Consider the following 24,357-nt stretch of genomic DNA (forward strand, 5'->3'; position numbering starts at 1 on the left):
TCTGTCCTGTTCCATGCTGTCCTTGCATTTGACACATTGCCTTGTATATTGTATGTGCTCAATAAATATTTGTCCATTGATTACTTGAATACATGGCTGGATTCAGCCAGGTTACCCTACAAGTAGAGAGCTAGAGTTTGAATTTTGTAGTAACTTGTACAACATTTCTCAGCAGAAGCAGCCTGTTTCATGGAAGTATTCCTGTAATTCACTGGAGCTTCCCACATTCTCCTCCCAGTCTTTGAAGGCTCATAGCCAGAAGGAAGTGCTCAACCACCTAGTGTAACCAAGAGTCTTGCATCATTCACACAGAGAGGGAGATTTTCCAAGTTCTTATTGCGGTGGAAAGATGAGGTCAAACTGTAAGGGGTCAGCAGTGCTCTTAACACTGCCTTTGTGTTGTTTTCATATAAATATTTTTACTAGGACATTTTTTGGCAAACAAGGCTGGCTCCCAGGACTGTGGAGAGCAGGGAAGCTTTGCTCACCACATGCCCATGGTATGCACTTGAGTCAACTTAGGGCCAGTGTGATTTGAAATCATGTCCTTTTTCACTTTTGTCTTGATGCTTTCTCACTGACTCAGTGTCTATCCTTTATCCTTTCTCCAAATGGGAAACATCTGGGCTAAAGTGAAGTCCATGTCCAATTCCCCACCTCCTTCTCCTACCAAGAAAGCAGCAGCTGTTTCTGACACACTAATCCTATTACAGATGTTCTGATAATTACCAGAAAGCTCAATTTGGCAGCTTATTGGTAGAGTAGCTAAACCAGATTCACACATTTAAACATCTTCTGCCATTCACCTAAGATAGTTCTCTTTAAAAGTCTATTATACAATTTGGTTGGAGAAACTCTGAGAGGGTGCTTCTTTACTGAAATAGGTAAGTTTCTTAAAGCAAATATAAACAATAACCTTTGATGCTTCCACAGAGAGTGTGGTTGGTTCATCTCTCTGTTTCTCCCACTTTGCAAAGCCTAATCCAAAATGTTGCCAATGCCTATTGGAGGTGCAAATGGATAAATCCAACGCCATACATTGCACTTTTCCTTTTGTCGTGTTTCTTTGTTCAAAATACATTTGACCCATGTCTTCGTGCCAGAGAGCAAAGCAACATAGTATTTGGTAATACGATCTTGTGATAATAAAATGCCTTACATATTAAAGAGTTTGTGTGTTGTTTTTGTCTCCAAGTACTTTCTTATCCACAACCTTATTTCATTTCTATTATGCTATAAGATAAGCAGAATGCATTATTTTCATTTCTTGGTTATTTTCTCTCCCTTAACTCTTATATCCAACATAAATCAAGGTCATTGATTATAACTCTGCAATGGTCTCGGAGTCAGTTCTCTACACACTCCTACAACATTACTATTTTACCGAGGCTGCCATTTTCTCTCATATAGTCTCCAGCAATTTTTTCCTAGCTGTTCTCCTAAACTTCTGATTCTTCTGTTCACAATATTATTATCTTTCCAAAACAAGGAATTGATCCTTCCCCTCTCCTTTATCTGATATGCTAATCACTCATCACTGCCTTCCTAGGTCAAGTCTGAATCCTTTAGTGTCATGCACAAGATCTTGTCTACCTTTCTTTAGTTTCCAGATGACTTGTGGTTGTTAAGCTATGTCATGCCTCTTCAAATTTCTGTGCCTTTTCTCATATGGTATCATTCATCTGGAATGCCCTGGCCCACTCTGTATTCTTATGAAACTCCTATTTATACTTTAAGACTCACCAAAACATTCACCTTATTTGTGAATGTTGTCATGACTCAGGAAGAGTTGAGTGCTCCTTCCCTCTCTTTATGTGACACTTTACACCTTTACACAAACCTTTTTCTGGTACTCATCAAACTGTAAGAAAAGTATTTGAACAACCAGTTCCCCTATTAAACCATGAATTTACCTTTATATCTCCCCCACCCCTGACAATGGCCCAATGCATGTCACATACCAGGTACCCAATGAATGCTTATTTAATAAATAGATTTTACAAATAAGAAAGAACACTGTGAAGGAGTATCAGGGACAAGACTTTGGAAATATGTTCTAATCCTAGCTGTTCTACTAATTCGTGGAAACCTCTCTGGACCCATTTTCTCACCTACAGAATGAGTGCATTGATTGGGCTATCTTTATGGTCTCTTCTAGGATTTACCACTGTAAGAAATTCTAATAGGTTGCTCATCTTTTTAGTTAACAAAGCCAGGACCAAATTCAAGATCATCTGACTTGGGGTCTAGGATTAACTTTTCTGAAGCAAAGGTTGAAATTAAAAAGGAAGATATGTAGGAAGACAAAAGGACCTATTGATCCCAGTGTTGATAATAGGTTGCACCAGCTGTGTGACCTTGGGGAAGATATTGTCTCTCTGGTCCTAGTTTTTCCATTTGTATAATGAAGGCATTAAACTAAATTGCAAATATGTGACACTACTTTCCAAACTTATTCCTTCTATGCCAAAGGCAGTCATAATTAATCAATTACAAAACATTTCATTTAATCTGTCTGCAGGGTCAGACTTCATCTCAACACGATGCTACAAGAAGCCACTTCTGTTCTTTGGAGTACTTTCAATGCCAAGAATGTACATGAGATTAAAACAAAAGAAAGCTATTGATCTTTTTGGCACTAGATATTTTCTGAAACCTCTCTCAGTTCTGTTATATTCTAATAGATCCATGGTGGACTTTTTCTATATTTGGACTTAGTTTCTTGTCTCTGAGGGTGACCATGAGGAGCAGACCATGCACAGATCCCTGCAATGGGTGGGTTCTTTCATGATGAGCCCAGGCATAATCACCATCCTGTGAGTGACCAGTGTCTTTTATTTTCTTCAGGTCTAATGCCAATGACTCAGTCACATAAGCCAACAGGGTATCCATATTAAATGCATCTGAGCAGAGTGAAAATCAGTCATAATTGGGCACAGATGTGGATGCAAAGTTCTCATGTGTCTTTTTTCTTCTCAGTGGACTACTGCAAAGGAAGTGTTAACTGATTTTGGCACTCTCATCTGCTTTCCAGAAGGCCTGTTTAGAAAAAGCATATGAGCACTTGGGGATTCCTTGATGCTTCTAGAAAATAGATTACATGAGGACATTCTCTGAGTCCTAATTAAATTAATGTTCCTTTTAGTTCCTGGAATGTAATAAGTGTAAAAATAAACATTTGTGGAATGAATGAATGGTTAGACTTCTTTTTAGCTAGAAATTCTATTGCCAAGTGCCATTTTCTCTCTAGAATGATGCCTCCTTACCTTAGTATATTATAGAATCTCCCCTCTATGAGCTGCCTTATTCCTCTGACTTTGGAAATAGCCAACTTTGTGTCTCAGACTAGCCTCTAAGTCTCTCAGGCAGGGAAGCACCTTACTTCTTTTCATTATATTATATATGTTATAATATTTATGTTACATAGCTCTCATATATTTATATAATAAATTATATATTATATATGTGTTATCATAGGGTATACTTTATACTCAGCATTTAGTAACTACATAGCAGTCAACTCTCATCCACATTCATGGAAAGATAATCTTTTAAAATGAGAGGACCAAGGAAAGAGAAGAAGGTTTATTCAAGTATGGCAGAATATAGGCTTAAGCCATATAAGCGGAATTATAACCTCGAAGATATGGGGTGAGGCAGTCCCCTGGATTGATAACATGTTATATTTAGTTCTAGCTGATACTAGCTTCGGAGAAATAGGAATAACCTGGAGCACATTCAGAGAAGAGGGACAAGGTTGGTATCTTGGTCAGCTTAGGCTATAATAACAAATATTTTAGACTGGATGGCTTAAACCAAAAGACTTGTTTCTCATAGTTTAGGAAGCTGAAAGTCTGAGATCAGGGTGCCAACATGGTTGGGTTTTTGGTGACGGTCCCGTTCTCACATGGCCTTTCCATGGTGCCTGCACACAGAGAGCGAGTTCTGATCTCTTCATCTTCTAAGGGCACTAATCTCATCACAGGGCTATGCCTCCCTGAGTCCACCTAAACTTAATTATCTCATAAGGTCCCATCTCTAAATGCCATCACATTGAGGATTAGGACTTCAACAAAGAGATTTGGGGGAGACACAGACATTTAGTCCATAGCAGTGAGTGACTTGGAAAGCAGGCTATGCAAGGACTGGTTCAGCACTCTGGAGGCATTTACTCAGGGAAGAAAGGGCTTAGTGCTGGCATGATAGCTGTCTAAATTTATCGGAAGGCCTGCCTTGTAGCCACAGGATTAAGTTTATTGTGTGTGCTTTCATAGGGCAGAACTAAGATTGGTGGATAGAAAATATTGGAATGTGAAGGTGAGGTCCCTCCTGAATATGCTTCATGAAGGGTGGATGTCTAAAATTACAAAATTCTCAAACTGCAGGATACTTACCAGGTTCAAGTATGAGTATTTGTTACACGTGACTCAACATTACTTTTTGGATAAAATACACAGGGCCTTATTGCCACATGGGAACATTTGGTGCCTATTTTCTGCTTGGAAATATTCAGCCATCAAAATGAATTTGAGAAAACAAGCACTTCACACAGCAGATAAACATCAGTAATTACCTAAAATCTAAACTTCAGGAATTGGGGGCTCAAATCCAGCAGATCTATGGTACCATCTTATGAAGCATCTGAAGCCATTTGACTGATTTTTATCACCTTTACTTATTCCTAATAGAGACAGTGACAGTGGGCTCTTAAGCTCATGGAATAAGTCTGAGCCTTCCTGGTTTTCCAGGAGAGATGTCTCCCTGATTTTTTCAGGTCTGTTCAGGAAGGAGATATCTTCTTTCACCCAACCACTTGGGAGGCTGAGTTCTTACAGCTGGCATTAATCTTAGGGTTTCCAGGCACAGAACAGAGAAGTTGCTAAAAAAAGCAATAAAACTGGGTGTGCTTCTCTACCCCAACATCTGTGCTGCCTTCACTGAACCATGCTTTGTACCATGCAGCCTAGTTAAAAGACTTTTACACACAGCAACATACTAGGTTTTATATCTTCTCAAAGAAAAAGCAAAACTAAGCAATAAAGAAAAATGAGCCGTGTCAACAAAAGCATATGAGCTATTTTGCAACTATTCTATTTAGACTTCCTTGTTGGTAAAACAATGTGTTCTCAAATTTTCTTCACTAACTTGCCTTCCAAGACTATGTTAATGACACAGAATAATGACTGTCTGGATATAATTTTTTTTAAAAAACTTTCCATCTGTCTTCTTCATATGACATCTTGTATTTCTCATGCATACTTTACCCTAGAAAACTGGTCTTCGATGTGCCGGTGCAATCAACAGAAATGTTCCAGCTCAGAAATGTTTTCAAGAACAATTCTTTATAATCAAACATGAACAAGCAGAGCATTTAAAAAATGTATTTCTCTTTGGAGAGGAGCCAGACCATGACCAAATTATCTGGAACCTGGAACATGAGAGTGAAGCCAAAATGTAAAAATGGAAATAGAAAATGGTGTCATGAACCAAAAATGGAGACCAAAGGGTGTGTCTCTATGAATTCATCTGAGCCAGACCTTTGGATAGAAGAAGACAATGAAAAGTTAAAACAATCCCTGTATTTTTCTCATTTGACTGGCACTGATTGGTTACACTAATGATTCTTAACCTTTTGGGGGTCCTGGCCTTCTTTGAGAATTTGATGTAAACCTCGGATGTCCACCTCAGAAAAAGATTAATTCTCACATGAGCAGTTTGAGTTACAGAGAGATCACACAAGAACCTCAGGCGAGGGGATTAACAGGTTAGACACACTGATGTGGTTTAGCTGTGTCCCCACCCAAATCTCATATTGAATTTCCACGTGTTGTGGAGGGGACCTGTTGGGAGGTAATTGAATCATTGGGTGGGTCTTTCCTGTGATGTTCTCATGATAGTAAATAAGTCTTATGAGATCTGATGGTTTTAAAAAGTGGGAGTTTCCCTACACAAGCTCTCTCTTTGCCTGCTGCCATCCACATAAGATGTAACTAGCTCCTCCTTACTTTCTGCCATGATTGTGAGGCTTCCCCACCCACATGGAACTGTGAGTTCTCCATTAAACCTCTTTTCTTTGTAAATTGCTCAGTGTAAGTTATGTTTTTATCAGCAATATGAAAACAGACTAATACAGTAAATTGGTACCAGTAGAGTGGAGTATTGCTGAAAATATACCAGAAAATGTAGAAGTGACTTTGAAGCTGGGAAACAAGCAGAGGTTGGAACAGTTTGGAGGACTCAGAAGAAGACAGGAAAATGTGGGAAAGTCTGGAACTTCCTAGAGACTTGTTGAATGGCTTTGAACAAAATGCTGATAGCGATATGGACAATTAAATCCAGGCTTAGGTGGTCTCAGATGGAGATGAAGAACTTTTTGGGAACTGGAGCAAAGGTGACTCTTGCTATGTTTTAGTAAAAAGACTGGTGGCATTTTGACTCTCCTCTAGAGATTTGTGGGACTTTGAACTTGAGAGAGATGATTTAGGGTATCTGGCAGAAGAAATTTCTAAGCAGCAAAGCATTCAATAGGTGACTCAGGTGCTGTTAAAGGCATTCAGTTTTAAAAAGATAACAGAGCATAAAAGTTCAGAAAAGTTGCAGCCTGACAATGTGATAGAAAAGAAAATCCCATTTTCTGAGGACAAATCCAAGCTGACTGCAGAAATTTGCATAAGTAATGAGAAGCCAAATGTTAATCCCCAAGACAATGGGGTAAGTGTCTCAAGGGCATGTCAGAGGTTGTCACAGCAAGCTCTCCCATCACAGGCCCCGAGGCCTAGGAGGAAAAAGTGGTTTTGTGGGCTGGGCCAAGGGTCCTCGTGCTGTGTGCAGCCTATGCACCTGATGACTTGCATCCCAGCTGCTCTAGCCATGGCTGAAAGGTACCAACATAGAGCTTGGGCCATGGCTTCAGAGGGTGCAGGCCTAAAGCCTCAGCAGTTTCCATGTAGTGTTGAGTCTGTGAGTGCACAGAAGTCAAGAATTGGGGTTTGGGAACCTCTGTCTTGATTTCAGAGGATGTATGGAAACACCTGGATGTACAAGCAGAAATCTGCTGCATGGGCAGGGCTCTCATGAAAAACCTCTGCTAGGGCAGTGAGGAAGGGAAATGTGGGGTCTGAGCACCCACATAGACTCCCTACTGGGGCACCACCTAATGGACCTGTGAGAAGAGGGCCACCATCCTCCAGACCTCAGAATGGTAGATGCACTGACAGCTTGCACTGGGTGCCTGGAAAAGCCACAGACACTCAACACCAGCCCATGAAAACAGGGGGCAGTGAGGCTGTACCCTGGAAAGTCACAGGGGCAGAGCTGTCTAAGACCATGGGAACCCACTTCTTACACCAGCATGACCTGGATGTGAGACATGGAGTCAAAAGAGATTTGGAGCTTTAAGATTTAACTGTCCCACTGGATTTCAGACTTGCATGGGGCCTGTAGCTTCTTTGTTTAGGCCAATTTCTCCCATTTGTAATGGCTGTATTTACCCAATGCCTGTAACCCCACTGTATCTAGGAAGTAACTAACTTGCTTTTGATTTTACAGCCTCATAGGCAGAAGGTACTTGTCTTGTCTCAGATGAGACTTTGGATTCTACTTTTGAGTAAATGTTGAAATGTTGGGAAGACATGACTGGTTTTGAAATATGAGGACTTGAGATTTGGGAGGAGTCAGGGGTGGAATGACATGGTTTGCCTATGCTCCCACCCAAATCTCATCTTGAATTCCCACATGTTATGGGAGGGACCTGGTGGGAGGTAATTGAATCATGGGGTGGGTCTTTCCCGTGCTGTCTCATGAGATCTGATGGTTTTAAAAATGGGAGTTTCCCTATACAAGCTCTCTCTTTACCTGCCACCATCTACATAAGATGTGACTTGTTCCTCCTTGCCTTCCACCATGATTGTGAGGCTTCCCCAGCCACGTGGAACTGTGAGTTCTCCATTAAATCTCTTTCATTTGTAAATTGCCCAGTCTCAGGTATGTCTTTATATAACAGCCGCGTGAAAACGGACTAATACACACACAATACAAACTTAAGGTCTAATTTGCAGCTCAGAGCTCAACTAACACTATTTTTCAAGTGAGTTATCATCCCTGGCTCCAGAGGTTTAGACTCATAATTTATCAACGTACTAAACATCCCTACTGAATACCCATCCATATGTGCCATCATTAATTCAAATTCAGTCTACTTAAAATTTAACATCCAAGCTCAAAACCTGAGTCATTTTGAGATTTCTTTCTTCTGCATTCCTCTAGTTAGTCAACACGTTCCAACAATTTCATCCTCCCTACACATTGTGATCTCTTATATCTAATCCGTCTTTGCTGCTCCCTCTGTTCCTGTGGTCCTTATTTCTTCTGATGTGACTTAGCTGTAGATTTCTAACTGTTTCTAACTGGTCTTCTTGTCCATATTAATAAAACACAGGTCTATTTTTTTCACATTTGGCTTGGAAACATTTAAATTTTTCATTATCTCATGGATTATATCCGAAATTTTGGAAAATATTCAAGACTCACCACCAGAAACTTTAATTCCTAGGTTTTGACCAAAATCCTTCCCTCCACCTGGTGACTTCATGGCTGCTTGCAGAGCTCTTACCCTTTCTTAAGAATCTCTTGATACTTCCTCTGCTTGCCTTTCTTTCCTCTATCCTTTTTCCTTTTGGAGAAGTATTTTTTTCTTTTGAACTTCCATATCATTATACATAAATCTCTTTTCAAACCTTTTTGAGGTATAATTTATATATTATAAAATTTATCCATTGTTTAAGTGTGTGATGTAAAATAGATTTACAGAATTGTGGAACCATTCCCACAATTCAGTTCTGCATATATTTTTGACCTAATAGAATCAGCACTGCCAGGCACTGTGATTAACACATTACTTTCACAATTATAACCATTGTGATGGTAATAATTATTGCTATTTTATGAATTAAGAACTTAAGACATAGAGATATTAAGTAATTGTCTGAAATCACATAACCATTTTGAGGCCAAATCAGGATTGGAGTCTAGGTATGCCTGATTGCAAAGATTATGTTTTTTGGCAATATGACATAATTTTTCTCCATTTAAAAATCTTACTTTGGAACTGTAATTCCCTAACTAGATGTGAATTCATTTGGTCCAGTGTTGTATCCATAATGCCTAGCACACATATAAGCAAGCTCCCGGTAAACATTTAAATTACTTTGTGAATGCATAACTATGTTTCATGATGGGGTTATTTTGGAATTATTCCACTATTATTTTTGTTCAAATAGTAGGCTATTGCTTGTCTTAGGTGTTGGAATAATTTGGGTAACTATCACCTGGGTGGTGTTGAAGGGATATAAATGTTTGTTAATCCATTTTCACATGAAAGAGGTAAGTAGAGCTAAAAATTTATGCCACTTTGTTAGTAATTCTTGATAAATAATCCCTCAGCATTTTAATTTTCTAATCTATAGCATGTGGTGGCAGTAACTGATATACTCATCTTGAGGAATAAGTATAGTGAGAAAAATGTGAGAATAATAGTAGGAAAAAACTAAAGGAGGAAGGAAGGAAGAAAGGAAAGAAAAAGGAAGGCAGGAATACAGGAGGTCAGAAAGGCAGAAAGGAAGAGAGGAAGAAAAAATTGCTGACTATATTTAAGGAAGCATGCACAACTTCGTTCTCTATTTCTCATGTCTCAGTGGCATATTCATCCCATTTACCACTTGCAAGTGAAGAATATATACTCTCCAAAATTTTTTTGATTATTCTGAAATTTTAAGATTTTCTAGATAATGAAGATCTAGTGTAATTACAATTAAATAAAAATTTTCTGTTGGTGACTTTAACTTCATTTTACCAACAATTAAACTTGCTAAATATGAGGGAAGGAAAGTAGGGAAGAAATAAATGAAGAAAAGAAAAAATAATGAGAAGAAAAGAATGAAGGAAGGAAGAGAAAAGTGATTGAAGGAATACAAGATAAAAAATAAAGAGAAAAACGAAGACAAAAAAAAAGGAGGGAGAAGATAAAAAGAAATTTTAAAATAATGGAACAATAGGAGCATAGAAAAACTTGAAAGGAAGAAAAGAGAGAAACTTAGCTCATACCATTTCAGCCAAGCCTATACATTTTGAAGCAAAATTTTCTGAATCTATGATTTAACCACAAGCATTTAAGTGTAGTTTGAGCTGGAAACAGTTTCCACCCTGACATTTCTCCAAATGTTTTACTGCTGAAAAGACTGCCTTATGCATGAGATCCTCTCCCAGTTCCAGACTGCATTTGAAGGCAAACACTGGAAGCACTGGTTTTCCATTTCCACAAGAAATGAAAGGTTCTGGCCTTTTGTTAGCCATACACGGGAGGGCTTGATTCACAAGTAGACACTGCCAAGGGTATAGGAGTTTTACATTGCTGCCTGGAGGCCAGATTGTTTATGTCTTTCCTGATCCTATTCCAATGTGATCTCACACATCATGACAGGGATTCTGTATCACTCCATTGGAAGTGGTCCTCATTAAGTGAACTCTAGAAGCCTCTTCAAGGCAAAATAAAGAAGGCCTTGGCCGGAAATGGAGACTCTGCAAAGGGAAAGAATGTTGGACTTTTCTATCTAAAGTTTAATGTCCAGCTCTCAAGATAATTCATGAATCATGCAAATTCTCTTGAATCCTTGCAAATAGACTATATATGCTATTTATCTGGAAAAATCTCCATAGCCATTTCTGCCCAACTGCTATATTTTTTCAAGACACTGATAAGCTATCTGTTTTATATTGAGGCAAATTGATAGGTCACATGTATAGCTCACTGAAAGGGTCAGAATTTCTATCATACTGTCAACATTTCTATCATAGTGTTTATCATGATGTTCTATCATACTGTTTACCATGGTACAGGGAGACACTGGTCTGCTTATTTATATTTGTCACAGCTTCATTATTTGTGAAATAAAGTTAAAACCAGCCATAGGCAATGTTTGATTTAATTGTGATTATACTAGTGTCATATTAACTAGAAATACTAGCATTTTGAGACACTCAAAAGGGGATTATGAGGGCATATATTTTTTACTTTTGCAAGGAGAAAAGGTGATGGAGATACTATTGAGACATCACCAAGAAAATAGTTAATCATATTTCCTTAACTGTAAAGTCAGTGATATCTTCTTATTTCTGAACCTAATACATTCATCCTTTTAAAATATCTGGGATTAAGTAAATATTCCCAGAACATTTTGACACTAATCTACTGATGCTGCAATCATATCTAAATGTGTAAGATGAAATATTCCAAGTACTATGTTGTTTCTTTTTCTTAGGGATAGTAGAGGCCTTGCACTCAATGATTGTTATCAGAGACAAAAAGAAAACTCTATGAGAAGGGAATATTCAATTTTCTTCAGCTTATGTGATTGAAGTTATTCATTTACAGAAGTTCTGATAGTCATATGATTGTGATATTTGCTAAGTATGTCCTATTTGGTCAAATTGGTTGGTTTAGATTTTCAGAGGAATTTTTTTTAAGACATTAAGCACTAGGACCCTTCAACAGATCCTCTCTCTCAAGGAATTTATGACCTAGCTCTAGTGGGTCCACATTTCTGGCGGGAGATAGCATTCATCCTGGGCTCTCCACCTACCCCACTTCCCCTCCTCTCCAGTCTTTCTTCCATTCACATGTCTATTGTCCTAAACAAACTGCATCACCTGCATGTCCCTGAAGGTCTCAGATTTGTTCATGTCCCTGGCCTTTGTACCTGCTAATCTCTCCCTGGAAAGTGCTTTCCCATTGGGATGATCCTATTTATCCATTATGATCTTATCTATTAATTAACACTTGGTGAGAGCTTACAATTGGGCAGATGATGTTCTCAGTGCTTCATAGATTTTGATTCACTTAACCCTCATAATACTCTTATTTTCACAGTGTTGATTAAAGAGGTAGGGTTTTAGTAACTGGTCCACCTCTTTCTTGTATGTACAACACAAAATATTTAAACCCAGGGAACTGAACTTCCGTTTCTGATCTTAATGGCATGCTAGACCCTCATTACCCCCCACAGATATCACATTCTCTGAGAAGCCTTCTTAGTTTTTTTCTGAGGTTAGGTTTACTGTTTTGTTTTGTTTTTTCCATGTGCTCTAACAATTCTTTGTGTTCAGTCTTTATTACTGTACTCACTACTATGAAGTAATTACCTATTTATTTGTGTTTTTATTTTTTATTTTTTTTGCAAGTTAATGATGAGCTACTTGAGAGAAGGCACTGTTTTTTTAAATTTATCTTTTTCTTCCACTTAGTAACTATTACATAGTTAACCATCAACAAATGTTGAAAGAATGAATGAAGTGGTTGGCTGAGTGTTTTGCTTATTTTTTGGTTTGTTTTTAAGCAACAAACTATGTCAAAGAAAAGAGTCAGTTGATAAACTTTATATGCTTGGGAAACAAGAGAGCATTATAATGTTCATTATGCTATAGGAAACTACAAATAGTATAGAAACATGATGATTTCAATTTCATTCAATTTTATTGTTTTCAATGCTTGCAATTAAAAAATAAATAGGTGCTTTAAATTCTTTTATAAAGGTGGTGTGAAAAATACGTCCATACATGCATATATACATATACATAAAATACAATGCTTAGTGTGACCAAATGTTTATAAATTTATAGACTTCAAAAATATTAATTCACCAAGAAGAGCAAAAATGTTTGTCAAAATACTTGTACCAAACTTTGGTTTAAAAAATATAGTCACTGTAAAATTTGGGTCCACTCCAATGTTTGAGAATGAGAAAGCTAATGAAGATGATGAGACCCATCAAAGGAAGGCCTCTTCTTGTGGGGCATCCAGTCTCTGATTATGTTTTTGCCTTGTCCCTTAAGTGTTGAAAAGGCTTGGTTAATTATAGAGGCATGCTTTTGGCCATTCACTCATTATCTCTGCATTCGCTTTTCTGCTCCTTATCTCCATGATTATAGGGAATGATTCTGGCTATCACTGTGCAGCATGATGGACACTTTTAACCTTCATTTTCATAAACTTCTCTATCCCAAACTTGAGGGACAGATTTGAATTATAGGTATGTCCACCACTTTTACAATAACATTTGGCCATCTCCCAGGTCCAATTAAGGTAATCAAGAGAAATAGAGATTGAATATCATCCTAGTTAACAAAAGAGTATGTAAATCAAATATATTTGATTATAATTTCAAATTTATATCTTCCTAGCTGTGTGAGATCTTGGGAGAGTCACCTAACCTCTTTGAGCCTTAGTTTCTCTCTGTAAAATGGAAAAGAGTGGTAACTACTCAAGAATGCATTAAAAAGTACACCTGATATGGTGTTTAGCAAATAACAAACACTCAAGAAATAGAATCTCTCAATATATATATATATTTTTACCATTTTTAATGTTACAATTATTAACATCAGCATGAAGAGATTGCAATTGATGTAAACAAAATGGTAAGCCATTTAGCTGGGTCATATTGTCCACAAAAGATCATTGAATTAAAAGAACAGCTGATATGGTATATAAAATAGAATCAAGGTATAAAAATATACAAATACATACCACTTTCTTCAAGAGAGTGTCACAGTAGTTTCTAGGCACTTACCTTTGGCCTTTGAGAACAGCAACTTATCAGGATCCTATAGTTTAATGGAATAACTGCTTTAAAAATAGTCAACACTTCCTTTTCTAAGTTTTTCTTTCTTAAAAATGAGAATTTGTAGATGTTCATGGAAATGGTGTTTTTATGGCTGAGTGCATTTTGAAATGTATGTATTAGTCCATTCTCACGCTGCTATAAGGACATACCTGAGATTGCATAATTTATAAAGGAAAGAGGTTTAATTGACTCACAGTTCAGCATGGCTGAGGAAGCCTCAGGAAACTTACAATCATGGCAGAAGGGGAAGTAAACATGTCCTTCTTCACATGGCAGCAACAAGAAGTGCAGAGGAAAGGCGGGAATGATGATGTCAATTTCACACTTATAAACCCGTCAGATTTTTTGAGAGCTCACTGTCATAAGAACAGCATGGAGGCAGTTACCCACATGATTCAACTACCTCCCACTGGGTCCCTCCTACAACATGTGGGGATTATGGTAACTACAGTTCAAGATGAGATTTGGGTGGGGACACAGTCAAACCATATTAGTTACAAATGCTTTATTCCTATAGAAGTAACATTAGCATATTAAAAGTTCTGAATAATCTTATGGTTAAAGAGTCTCATTTAAATTAAAACCAGAATTTTCCAAACTTATTGGCCACATTCACACAGATTGCCACACTGCCTCTGATTTTTTTTGTCCGGAAACCTAAACATTGTCTGAGGAGTTCATTTTTTTTCAGATGACTAGCATTTCCTGAGCAGATACATGTCCGTCATTCTGGAACCAAGGATTTCTTCTCCACCTCCCAATGGAAGTTAGTTTTCTGTGAGTGGGGTTAGCAAATCCATTTTCCAGAACCCAGTTGTCTCTGAGTGAACTGTTAAAATCTAGTTTCTGAGCCTGTGAAACTAAGTCCATAAACTACCCATGAGTGAAAGATATGATGGAGCAGAAAGGCAGTGCTTTTGACATTAAAGAAAAAATGACAGTTTGGGTCCCAGAGCAACTGTCTTTAGAAAGTCACTTACTAAACTTTCTATTCTCCATTTTCTCCTTTCTTTAGTAAGGGGATAATAATGTCAATTTCACACTTTGTAGTTGCAACCTACTGTATTGATATATGTTACCACTATGACACAGAAACCCTGAAATATTTATCCCTATAGCTGGAAAATATTTGAGAGTTTTCTCTCGAAGATCCTATCTTTAGAAAAGCGATATCTTAATCACCATTGAGAGGGTCCCTGGTCAATTTAATTTCAAAGTCAAAGCAAGAAAATTTTACACATGATAGGAATATGGCTTTTCAGATATCATATTGGGCTCTGAACAAATACTTGTCCAAATGAATTAAATTGAAAGCACTTTGTGGAGCATGTAGCTCATGTTAAAACTTCAAATATGTGAAAACTTGCTTTCCTTTTCCTATAACTGACTTTCTATCCTGACTCTCCATTCTTCTAGCCACGGATCACTTGATCCAGCCACTTCCAGGTAATTTTAGTCAATTCAGGTATAAAGCTCAGGCCCATTCAGGACTTTCTTCTTGTTCTACATCCCTGTGCTCCACAGTTCCTGGGACTCATGTGTATACAATGGTCATCTGTCTTGATATCTTCTGAGAGCTGCAGCTGTTCATTTGCTCTTTAATCATCTGCTGAGGAGGCTGAAACTTTCCCCTGTTGCCATCTATTGAGAAGTCTGTGCTCCTACCTGGCTTCTGCTTTCATGCTCTGTTGTGCCTTCTTCATTCCTTTGCTCCCTCCTTCTTCTATGTCCCCATACCCTTCTTGCCCTCTTCTCCACTTTCCCTTCTTCATTTGTTTTGTTGTTTCTCTCTCTCATCAATACACACACACACACACACACACACACACACACACCATCTATTGAACACATAGCAAGTGTCAGCCCTACAAAAGTGACTAAGACAGGGTGCTTGGCCTTAAGGAACTCTCAAATAAGGGAGTCTGCATCATGAAGGTAAGCCCAACAATTGCAGCCTTGAAAAAAAGTCTAAGTCTCTTAAAAAATGTTTCCTTTATGTCAACCAAATCTTCATACACCAAAACTTTTGAATCCTAATATCATTTTGTCTTTGAGTTATCTTGTCATTGAAGACAACTCATCACCTGGTTTAGTGCCAGAAATAGGAGGACTACAGGGAATCCACAGGTTTTTGTTGTTGTTGTTGTTTGAGGATAAGAAATAGGAGGCTCATCTTCATATTCAAAATTACTTTGACTGCGGTTTCTGATGAGGTAAATTCCCTCAGCAGGCTGAGGCAATATTTTCCAAAGGAAAGCAAGTTTTGTTTTTGTATTTGCTTCTCCTTCTCATCACAAGCCATGCTTAGATTCCCAGCTATATCTGCCCACAAATGACCATCTGGCCTACAGCTGCCATTTCCAAGTGGAAATGCTTTAGCACGAGTAGTCCAAGAGCTCTTTTCACTTCTTGTAAATGACAATGTCTTTGTTGTAGGTTACCCCATCCTTTCCAGTGGAAGACAATAACTGTCATTTTCTTTCTTTCTCTTTTCATGCACACTTGTTTACAGTGGAAACACATATGTTGCAAAGTGTTTGTTGCAAGGAGCTAGTAGGCTTAAACTGTAAGCGTGACCAGTTGCATTTTATCGACTCTGAGAGTAAGCTCTCAGAGAGAAACTTAGAAGCTAAAGTGGCAATGTTAGAATTGTGGAATTCAGTCAGATGCAAGTTCGTTTGCTGCTGCATGCACCCAGCCAGATGCATGTTCATTTGCCTTCTGGTTGAGTATTGAGAGTGGTCTCAGCCCTAGAAAATAACCTATCCCTTCCTTTTCTTTACACTGACCAAGCCTGTTGATGCAAAGAAGAATACAGTAATAATAGTTAATATTTATAGAGTGCTTTTTATGTGACTGGCACCGTGCTGAGTGCTTTATAAACATTATTTTAACCACGCTGTGAAGTGGTTATAAATATTACCCCACTTGAAAATTTTGAAATCTGTGGCTCCAAGGTGAGTCACTTGTCCAAGGTCACAAAGCTTGTCTGACTTACTTTTCTGGGTTTTTAAAATGGCAAGACTGTTGTAAACTGCTGGAGGACAGGAATCGTGATTTGTCCAGCAATGAGTCCTCAATACTTAGCACAGAGCCTCACTCAGCAGAAGATCCTAAAAGCAAAACAAAACAAAAACAAAAACTTCCAGAATGACTAGATTTTGACTGAATGGATAACAAGTTTGTGCATTTACAGTAGAAGGCTATTTGTTTTCTCTTCTAAAAACCATGAATCTCTCCAACCAACTTTATTGAAAGTCATCTACACTCAGGAATGTGGTAGAGAAAAATGCTACTGTTACATTGACCTCTCTGGGAACTACTTTTACCCCTATATAATCTGACCCTTGTTACCTGAAAATAGATTACAGTTAATGTTGTCTTATTTCTGTCTTCAGTTTTCCCATGAGTCATGCTATTTGTTTCATTAAAATGTCCTCTTGTTTTGCCTGTTCAATCCTGTCTACCTTCAAGGTTCAGCCGAGACCTCATCTCCTTCAGAAAGCATCCACCTGCGTTCCCTGATCTCTTTTTGCTCCTACAGTGATTATAGTTTCATGAATGCCAGTTACAATGTAATGATTGCTAGGAACCCAGTAGACTGTGTATAGAGGCTGAGGGATTAGGTTCACTGGGTAAAAAGAGCTTTAGGCAGACACAGTCTTGACACATGGACAGTCTCTAAGAGAGTGGTTAATAATGACTCAATGATCCAGTATTTGTGGCCAGAGCTTTGGTCTTATATTCTTAATGGCTAACCCACCCTTCTTTAGCTGCTTTTTTCTTTAACTGTGCCTATGAACATAGACACACAGCCTTATGAGACTATTTCTTCATATTGAGACATTAGACAGTATTCTAATGGGCATTTAAAGGATTTACTGTGTTCCAGTTAGTTTACTTACATCATAGCATGACTTTAGTAGTCAAAGAACAGGGCTAGCCTAAACTGAAATGAAATATATGTTTCCTGAGTGGGGATTTTAGGTGTACCGTGGAGGTCCTGTGGATTCCTTTTTCCTGAATCTTCTTATTTTTTACTGCTTGCTAAAGTTCTACTCTTGGAATTTTATGTTCTTATAGCTAGTCCAATACAGAGACAGGCATTTAGAATTTGATGACCATAGTATTATGTCTTAAAGATTTTTTTCTTCTGGGAAAGTTGGCCATCCAGTGACTCTAGCTGTCAGGCTGGCTGTGAATTTTGCTTAGCTCTTTTGATTGACCCTTCTGTGTTTTAGAACTAGAGTCAGAACAATGTCACAGCTGACATTTGATCAGAACATCATAATTTATGAAGTGTTTTCAGAGAAACTCTCCTGAGCTTTAAAACTCCATATAAGGGATAACAAGATTTTTATCCTTGTTTTGCAAATGAAGAAATTGAGAATTAAAGATAAAATTTCTCACCAAAGTCTATTCAGCCTGTAAATGGAGGGCTAATGTGTTCATATTCCTCAGTTGTTTTTCCATCATACAGTATTTCCCATTTTTAACATGGTTTCAGACAGTGCTAACCATATTAGAACTATCTGGGATACTTGTTTTAAAAATACCAATGTCAAAGCCTTATCCCTACTGATTCTAGTTTCAGCATGGGTAGGGCCTGGCCATCAGTATTTTTTATGTTCCCTATTTCTAATGTGAGAACCACTGATCTGTAGTCTTCATTTCCACCACACTTGGTGAACTACAAAGGACTCTGCAAACTGAAAGCAATATAAATATTAGTGGTGTCTTCTTTATAGCAGTTGCGAAAGTCAGGCTGTTAAACCATTAAATTTCTGGATAAATAAATTTTCTGTGGATATACAAGCTTCAAAATCCAGGTCTTCTGTCTTCTGCCAGACAGTTTTCCACTCCAGGCTGTATGCTGTCCCAAGCAAAATAACAGGCGAAGATTATCTCCTTTAACTGGCTAGCTGTTAGTATTTTTAAAGTTGTTTGTGCTTCTGCGATTTCTCTGACACAGACATAGTATTTACAATCACCAGCTTACTTTTATATCTGACCAGCTGCCTTGAAAAAATGTTAACTAGTTTATAGCTTATACTTTCTCAGAAATTTTATGGTGAAAACATATTTTCCAACGAGTACATTCCTCTGTTTTTCTGGGTTTCAAGCATAACACTTTAGATGTGATCAGTGGCTTGGACCCAGAAGCACAGTCTGCTCACTCCTGGCCAGTGAGACCATTTTGCTGAACAACAGCCGGCAACTGCAGAGTCACCTTCAGGCTGATTCCTCCAGGCTCACCTGGAGTTGAATTCCACTGCTTTCTCGGGGGATCATCATTTTTAGTAAAAGGACAGGGTCAGTTCTCCCTTCTCTGCCTCTAGTAGAAGGTGAGTCTGAAGTGCTGGAAAAGTTACACAGAAAAGTGAAGGGAGGCAAAAGTGAAGGCAGAATTTCTCTTTAGTAAATAAATCCTAGCTAATGAGAAAATTCAGTTAGACTTTGGAGTGGAACAAGATGGCAGAATAGAAGGCGACACCAACCATCTTGCCTGCAAGGATGCCCATTTAATAACTACACCGAAAAAAATCACCTTCATAAGAACTAAAAAAAGATGAGCATACTGTAGATGGTGTTAACCTTGTATTGCTGAAAGAGACACTGAAGAGGTAGGAAAAACACTCTTAAATCACTGACGCCACCTTTCCCCCATCCTCCAGCAGCCCTGACATAGTATGGAGAGCATTTTAGTGTGCTGGGGAGAGGGAGATTATAGCATTTGTGAGGCTTTGAACTCAGTGCCTGGGGAACATGCCGCCTTGAAGGGAAGAACACAGGCATAACTGACTTTGCCACCTGCTGATTGTAGAGCCCCAAGGCCTTGAGCAAACATAGGCTGTAGCCAGGCAATGATTAAAACAAGCCTTGAGCAAGACCCAGTGCTCCACAGGCTTCAGGTGTGAACCAGCCCAGTCCTAATCATGCTTCGTGTCACACCACCACCAGCTCCAGGTGACTCAGAACGGAGAGAGAGAATCCATTTATTTGGGAGAAAGTAAGGGAAGAACACAAGTGTCTCTGCCTGGTAATCAGAGAATTCTTCGCATCTTGTCCAAGACCATCAAGGCAGTACCTCTAGAGTCTGTAAGAACCACAGCATTACAGGGCTTAGGGTGCCCCTAAAGCAGATATAGCTTAAATCACAATGCCCAAGTCCTTTTGACAAACTGGAAAGCCTTCCCAAGGAGGACTGGTACAAACAAGCCCAGACTGAGAAGACTACAATAAATACCTAACTCTTCAATGCCCAGACACCAAAGGACATCTACTAGCGACAGACATCAACATCATTCAGGGAAGCATAACCTCACCAAATGAGCTAAATAAGGCACGAGGGACCAAACCTGGAGAAATAGGAGGTGACTTTTCAGACAGAGAATTCAAAATAGCATTTTGAGGAAACAAAGAAATTCAAGGTAACACAGAGAAAAAATTCAGAATCCTATCAGATGAATTTAATAGAGAGCTTGCAATAATTAAAAAGAATCAAGCAGAAATTCTGGAGCTGAAAAATGCAATTAGCATGCTGAAGAATGCATCAAAGTTTTCTAATAGCAGAATTGATCAACCAGATGAAAGAATTAGTGAGCTTGAAGACAGGCTATTTGAAAATACATGGTCAGAGGAGAAAAAAAAAAAACAGAATAAAAAACAATGAAGCATATCTATGGAATATAGAAAATAGCTTCAAAAGGGCAAATCTAGGAATTATTGCTTTTATAGAGGAAGTACAGAAAGAGATAGGCGTAGAAAGTTTATTCAAAAGAATAATAACAGAGAACTTCCCAAATCTAGAGGGAGATATCAATATCCAAGTACAAGAAGGTTATAGAACACTAAGTAGATTTAACCCAAAGAAAATTACTTCAAAGCATTTAATAATCAACCTCCACAGGTCAAGGATGAAGAGAGCATCCTAAAAGTAGAAAGAGAAAAGAAACAAATAAAATGCAATGAAGCACCAGTACATCTGGAAGCAGACTTTTCAGTGGAAACCTTACAGACCAGGAGAAAGTGGCATGACATATTTAAAGTGCTAAAGGGAAAAAACAAAACAAAACAAAAAAAACCCCAACACCTTTTACCCTGGAATAGTATATTCAGTAAAAGCATTCTTCAAACATGAAGGAGACATAAAGACTTTCCTCGACTAACAAAAACTGAGGGATTTCAACACCAGACCTGTCCTATAAGAAATGATAAAGGAAGTATTTCAATCAGAAAGAAAGAGACATTAATTAGCAATAATAAATAATGAAGATTCAAAAATCACTGAGAATAGTAAGTACATAGAAAATCACAGATATTATAACACTGTAGCTGTGGTGTGTAAACTGCACTTATCTTAAGTAGAAAGACTAAGTGATGAACCAATCAAAAAGAACAACTACAACAACTTTTCAAGACATAGACAATACAATAAGATATGAAAAGAAATAACAAAATGTTAAAAAGCAGAGGGGGATAAAGTTAAGTTATAGAGTCTATTAGTTTTCTTTTTGTTTGTTTATTTATGTGAATGCTGTTAAGCTGTTATCAATTTAAAATAATAGGTTAAGATATTATTTGCAAGCCCCATGGTAACCTCCAACCAAAAAACAATACACCACGAATACACAAATAATAAAAAGCAAAAATCTAAATCATATCACCGGAGAAAATCACCCTCACTAAAAGGAGACATGGAGAAATGGAAGAGGGAAGAGAAGACCACAAAACAATCAGATAATAAATAACAAAATGGCAAGAATAAGTCCTTACTTATCAATAACAACATTGAATGTAAATGGACTAAGTTCTTCATTCAAAAGACACAGAGTGGCTGAATGGATAAAAAATCAATCTGGAAATATCTGTTGCCTACAAAAAGCACACTTCACCTATCAACACACACATAGACTGAAAATAAAGGAATGGAAAAAGATTTCCCATGCCAATAGAAGCAAAAAAAGAACAAGAGTTGCTATACTATATCAGAAAAATAGATTTCAGGACAAAAACTATAAGGACAGACAAAGAAGGTCACTATATAATGATAAAGGGGACAATTCAGCAAGATGATATAACAATTTTAAATATATATGTACTGAATACTGGAGCACCCAGATATATAAAGCAAATATTAGAGCTAAAGAGAGAGCTAGGTCCCAATACAATAATAGCTGGAGACTTCGACACCCCACTTGCAGCATTGGATAGACATTCCAAACAGAAAATCTACAAAGAAACATCAGACGTAATCTGCACTATATGAACCTAATAGATACTTACAGAATATTTAACCCAAATGGCTTCAGGATACACATTCCTTTCCTCAGCAAATGAATCGTTTTTAAGGATAAACCATATATTAGATCACAAAACAAATCTTAAAACATTCAGAAAGTTGAAATAATATCAAGCATATTATCTGACCACAATGGAATAAAACTAGAAACCAATAACAAGAGGAATTTTGGAAACTTTACAAATATATAGAAATTAATACGCTCTTGAAGGACCAGTGGGTCAATGAACAAATTGAGAAGAAAATAGAAAAATTTATTTAAATAGATGATAATGGAAACACAACATACTGAAACCTATGGAATACAGCAAAATGGTACTTAAGAAGGAAGTTTTAGCTATAAGTGTCTACATCAGAAAATAAGAAAAACTTCAAATGAACAATTTAATAATGCATTTTAAGGAACTAGAAAAGCAAGAACAAACAAACCCAAATTAGTGGAAGATAAGGTATGATAAATATCATAGCAGAAGTAGATAAAGTTGAAGAAAGCAATACAAAAGATCAATGAAACAAAATATTAGTTTTTTTTAAAAAGTTAAACAAAATTGAGAAACCTTTAGACAGACTAAAAAAAAAAAAAAAAAAGAAAAGATTCAAATAAATAAAATTACAAATGAAACAGGAGACATTACGACTGATATTGTAAGACTCCAAAGAATAATAGTGACTAATATGAGCAACTATATGCCAATAAATTGGAAGATTTAGAAGACATGGACAAATTTTTAGACCCATATGATCTACCAATATTGCACCATTAAAGAATTGAAGAAATCTGGCCAGGCACAGTGGCTCACATCTGTAATCCTAGCACTTTGGGAGGCCAAGGTGGGCAGATTGCCTGAGCTCAGGAGTTTAAAAACAGCTTGGACAACATGGTGAAACTCCATCTCTACTAAAGTACAAAAAATTAGCTGGACATGGTGGTGTGCACCTGTAGTCCCAGCTACTTGGGAGGCTAAGGTGGGAGAATTGCCTGAACCCAGGAGGCAGAGGTTGCAGTGAGCTGAGATCATGGCACTGAACACCAGCCTGGGTGATACAGTGAGACTCCATCTCAAAAAAGAAAAAAAAAAATTGAAGAAATCCAAAACCTAAACAGACTAATAACAAGTAACAAGATCAAAATGGTAATAAAAAGTCTCCTAGTAAAGAAAAACCCTGGACCCAATAGCTTCACTGAATTCTACCAAACATTTAAGAATAACTAGTACTAAGCCTAATCAAACTATTCCGAAAAAGAGAGGAGGAAGGAATACTTCCAAACTCATTCTACAAGGCCAGTATTGCCTTGATACCCAAACCAGAAAAAGATATGTCAAAAAAAGAAAACAGCAGGCCAATATCTCTGATGAATATTGATGCAAAGTTCCTCAACAAAATACTAGCAAACTAAATTTAACAATATGTTAAAAAGATAATTCATCATGACCCACTGGGATTTATCCTAGGGATGCAAGGATGGTTCAACATATGTAAATCAATCAATGTGATAGGTCATATCAACAGAATGAAGTACAAAAGCCATATGATTATTTCAATTGGTGCTGAAAAAGCTTTGGATAAAGTTCAACATCCCTTCATGGTAAAAACACCTTCAAGAAACTGGGTGCAGATTGAATATACCTTAACATAACAAAAGCTATGTACAATAGACCCACAGGTTGTATCCTACTGAACAGGGAAAAACCAAAAGTCTTTCCTCTAAAATCTGGAACATGACAAGGATGCCCATTTTCATCACTATTATTCAACACAATACTGGAAGTCCTAGCTAGAGCAATCAGACAAGAAAAAGATAAAAAGGGCATCCAAATTGTAAGGAAAGAAGTCAAATTATCCTCATTTGCAGATGATATGATGTTATATTTGGAGAAACCTAAAGACACCACCAGAAAATGATTAGAACTGAAAAACAAATTCAGTAAAGTTGCAAGATACAAAATCAACATGCAAAAATTGCTAGCATGTTTATATGCCAACATAGAACAATATGGAAAACAAATGAAAAAGTAATCCCATTTACAATAGCCACGCAAAGAACCAAATACTTAGAAATTAACTTAAGCAACAAAGTGAAAGATCTCTACAATGGAAATTATAAAACACTGATGGAAGTAATTGAAGAGGACCCCAAAAATGGAAAGATATTCCATGTTCATGGATTGAAAGAATCAATATTGTTAGAACGTCCATATTACCCAAAGTAACCTACAGATTCAATGCAATCCCTATTAAAATGCCAATGACATTCTTCACAGGAATAGGAAGAGCAATCCTAAAATGTATATAAAACCACAAAAGACCAGAATTGATAAGTTATCCTGAGAAGAAAGAACAAAACAGGAAGAACCACATTACCTAACTTCAAATTAT

General features: G+C 37.4%; 2 long non-coding RNA genes across 10 annotated transcripts in view; one reads left to right on the forward strand and one right to left on the reverse strand.

Annotated features, from left to right (window-relative positions):
- Positions 1-24,357, forward strand: part of LOC105463294 (uncharacterized) — a 444,863-nt gene that overhangs the window by 269,462 nt on the left and 151,044 nt on the right. The gene's annotated exons all lie outside the window — the stretch shown is intronic.
- Positions 1-24,357, reverse strand: part of LOC105463290 (uncharacterized) — a 226,903-nt gene that overhangs the window by 13,547 nt on the left and 188,999 nt on the right. For 4 of the 9 annotated variants that reach the window (XR_011610749.1, XR_011610751.1, XR_011610746.1 and 1 more), the window contains one exon: positions 164-16,789. This is a non-coding gene — a long non-coding RNA (uncharacterized lncRNA). The remainder of the gene's footprint in view (positions 1-163; positions 16,790-24,357) is intronic. The other 5 variants (XR_011610744.1, XR_011610745.1, XR_011610750.1 and 2 more) reach the window with 3 other exon arrangements.

This window comes from Macaca nemestrina, chromosome 12 (assembly GCF_043159975.1).
Source record: "Macaca nemestrina isolate mMacNem1 chromosome 12, mMacNem.hap1, whole genome shotgun sequence".
Classification (NCBI taxonomy): Eukaryota; Metazoa; Chordata; class Mammalia; order Primates; family Cercopithecidae; genus Macaca; species Macaca nemestrina.